General features: G+C 43.2%; 1 long non-coding RNA gene across 1 annotated transcript in view; it reads right to left on the bottom strand.

Annotated features, from left to right (window-relative positions):
- Positions 1-6: 6 nt before the first annotated feature.
- Positions 7-3608, bottom strand: part of LOC108447898 — a 12218-nt gene continuing 8616 nt past the window's right edge. Inside the window, exon 3 of the long non-coding RNA XR_001863604.1 lies at positions 7-1314. This is a non-coding gene — a long non-coding RNA (uncharacterized LOC108447898). The remainder of the gene's footprint in view (positions 1315-3608) is intronic.

Below are 3608 nucleotides of genomic sequence, written 5' to 3'. Positions count from 1 at the left end.
CACTCTTTCATAAGTTAACACCAAATTAGTAAGAAGGTGCATAATCCTTTGCTGCTTTTGCTTTGTGGAAACCACAGGAATGGATACTTTAGAACAAATGATCAGAGAGGTAAAATACCATATTTGAAGTACCACTTCTCTAGCAGGAACCACACTGAATCTAACTTGGGCTGTGTCTCACCATACAAATGTCAAACCTCCTTTCTTTACTTCAAAGAGTTCATCAAATCCCAGAACTTCTACAAATGTTGCAAAACATTTCTAAACACCTATTAATCTATTAATAGATAGAAACAAAAACACAAGAAAAACACTCAAATGTCCTGGAAATGAAAGAAATTGAGTATGAAAATTGCTGTTTGGTATATCATTTAACACGTTTGTTCTCTTGCATTTTTTATGTTTCATGCCAGGCTTGTAGCAATGATTCATTACATGAAATCAGAACTTTACAGGTTCAATCTGGAAGCATTTGTCTTGCTGACAGGGTAGGATCCTTTAGGTCACTGAGCCACTTCCCTGAAACTGCATCAAACACATAAGCTGAAAATACCCCCAGCAGCTTAATGCCATTCAGCTCTGTAACACTGGATTTACCAAACCCTGACTATCCCACAATAAAATAAAAGCTGTCAGAGGTAAAGAAAAGCCTCAAAAGCTAATCTATGCTGCAAATCTGTGTTATAAAACACAGCCCAGAAGTATTGACAATGCACCAGGTCCTGGCACTGGCACAGACTTTGTGGGATTCCATTAAAACAAATACTCAAATCAGAAATGTCTGGTTAGTAGAAAACCCTGAATGTACAGGTAAGACATTCATGTCCATATGCGCTGTCTTCTCTGCAAGGTCATTTAAAAAATGGAAATCCCTTGCAGCCTTTTTCATTCAAGCTCCAGTGACCTCAGTGCTCCTGAGAACAACCCTGTTGCTGTGTAAGACACTATAAACTTGAAAATGTTGCTTCATGTCTCCATGAGTGACACCTTATTATGTCCATGTAATCTCCAATGAAGGAAAATCCACACCTTGCAAGAGTCCAGAACCGCTACATGACTGATTTTGAGATGGTGGTAATGAGGATGAGTTAAACTACTTTAAACTAAGCATCATCTCTACATCAAGAATTTGTTAAGAGTCCTTCAAGGAAGAGCAGATGGCCTGGCAGAGAAACACTGCTTACCTGAAAGTGCCCTCTTAAGCTCTAAGAGCATCAGCTGCACTTCACTGGTCCAGAAGATGTCCTTGTATAAAACTCATATCCAATTCTATTTGTACAAGTCTCTTTACTGAGGTGTGTTCTTTTTCTTGGTCTAAGGAAAAAAAACCCAACAGAATTTGTGAAATGAGCAAAGGGAAGCACAGACCTGGATCTATTGTCTTACCAACAATATAACTGAATTATGTACCCAGCTCCAAAGATTCTTTGAAGCAGGTTATATGTAAGTATAAAGAGAATTATATCCTGGAGCCAGCGTTCAGAGAAATCAGTGCAAGGGCTAGTGTAATCAAAATAAATTATTATTCATTTGAGCTATTTGGAGTTCTCTGAAGCTTTGCACAGCTTTTTCCAGAGGCAGAGAGAAAACTTCAGTTTGATTTGGATGACCATGATCTGACACAGGTGAGTGTTGGTAAAGCTACCTTGTTATAAATGAGGCTTGGACCTTTTGGGTGGAATAAAAGTCTGCTTGTTTATTAAAAAGAAAACCAGGAGCAGAGACTCGAGGTAAGCCCAAGTCCCACTCGACAACCCAGAAAAACCAAACTGTGTGTCGCACAGGGATTCCCTTGGACTCAGGTTCCTCAGGAAGACCAGGGGCTGAGCCCCGGAGCAGTTCTTAGAGTCTCTTTTGATGCTGTGATTGGTGCAGCTCAGATCCTCCTCTGATGGCTCGTTGCTAGGGTCCTCATTGGTGTTCAATTCTGTCAGTCTCTGGGGCATCGCGTGATTGGTTGGCCCCTTGATCAATAATCCTTCAAAATGTTTACATCATGATTATTGGGTTGTCTTGAGAACGTTCTAGAGCATTCCCCTCGTTCCTGTAGACCCACTACTTTCCCCCATTGGTGTCCCCATCTAGTGGGTACCTGGCAACATTACGCCCGTACAATCGCAGTAACAATTAACTCATTAACTGCATACCCCACTTCTCTAACAAGCAACTTTTAACTTCTTCTCAACCAAAAAAAGAGAACTTTTTAACCATTTATTACAACTCTCCCCTCTAAAACTTTGATAGGGTCTTTGCCCACATCAACCAACTTACAGCTTAACAATTTTTCCATTAAACAGTGTCCTCATAAACCCTATAAATCTTTCGTAGTCTCTGGTATTTCTCGTAAATTTCTTCCACCGCTCCAGGGGCTTTCTCTTCTTCTTGATCCTCTTCCAATTCATCTGCCTGCAGCACTCTAATTCTTTCAATTTTCTCCCGGTTTTGTGTCTGTAACTCCTGAATGAGGGGCATATTCTGCACAACAGAGGTTATAAGTATAACAAAACGGGATTAAAGACGGCAGGAATATCAAACTGGCAAACGAGAGTCCAGTAATTACCAATGCCTTCTTCCACCACTCTCTGGTTAGTAGGTTGTCCCACCAGTTAGACTTAAACAGCGGGGTCCACCTTTGTACGGGAACATGGGCCAATCTTCTGATGTTAGTAGTTATATTCTTGATAGCTTCACTGTGGTCATCAATTTCTACACAGCACTCTGATGAATTAAACTTCCCACATACACCACCTTCCTCTGCTAGCAGATAGTCCAGTGCCAGCCTATTTTGTTATATCATAGTTCTCATTTGTCCAGATTGCGCAGAAGATAAATCCAGAGCTAGGGTGGATTGAGTAGATATTATTTCCACCCAGTGCTTGGAGATGGGTAATTCTGTTCAACATATATACTGGAGTCCTGTACCCCCATGATCCATCCTGGGCCCAAGTAGCAGGACCATAGGTGGCTATGATCCACTCAGGTGGCCACTCATCCTTCCCCCACTTCTGGGTTCCCCCTATCTGGATGTTTCTTTTCTTTCGGACCAACTCGTCATATAGAGGAAACCCAAGATTTTGTCCCTCGATTTGTGGAAGTAGGAAAAAGGAGGGTCTAATTATGCCTAGGGTACAGCTTCCAGCCCAGTCTTTTTGGAGCATAACGTAGGCCATCTTCCCACATGTTGGGGTTTTAGGAGCTCTCCTGGTTTTTCTTCTGTTAAAGGAATTTTGCCCATACATGTTGCTAGGGAAGCAAATGGCTGGGTACTTAAGAAAAACAAAAGAGCTGTCTGCAGAGTGGGGCGCATCTGGCTACTCTTTTGTTTTCACCTGAGTGTGTGGGGGCAGTTGGTCTCGGCGTTCGGACAGAGAGGCAAGCTGGTTTTTTCTTCGGCCACTTTTCCTTCTGCTGGAGAAAAGCCCGGGATCCCAAGCCGCTTTCCCTGCCGCGCTCGGAGCCGGGCCGTGGCCGCCCTGCCCCACCATTGCTTCGAGCCTTCGCTATGTTGTAGCTGTGCTCACCCTGCCTGCCCAGACCTCCGGGGGGGTTCCCCTTTTGGATACACCTCATCTGCCATCCGGGATTTGTGCTCGTCCCTGCCATTCCAG

Source organism: Corvus brachyrhynchos, unplaced genomic scaffold, assembly GCF_000691975.1.
Source record: "Corvus brachyrhynchos isolate BGI_N302 unplaced genomic scaffold, ASM69197v1 scaffold407, whole genome shotgun sequence".
NCBI classification, from domain to species: domain Eukaryota; kingdom Metazoa; phylum Chordata; class Aves; order Passeriformes; family Corvidae; genus Corvus; species Corvus brachyrhynchos.
The sequence above is the reverse complement of the archived record's forward strand: the minus strand, read 5'-3'. Positions and strand labels throughout refer to the sequence as shown.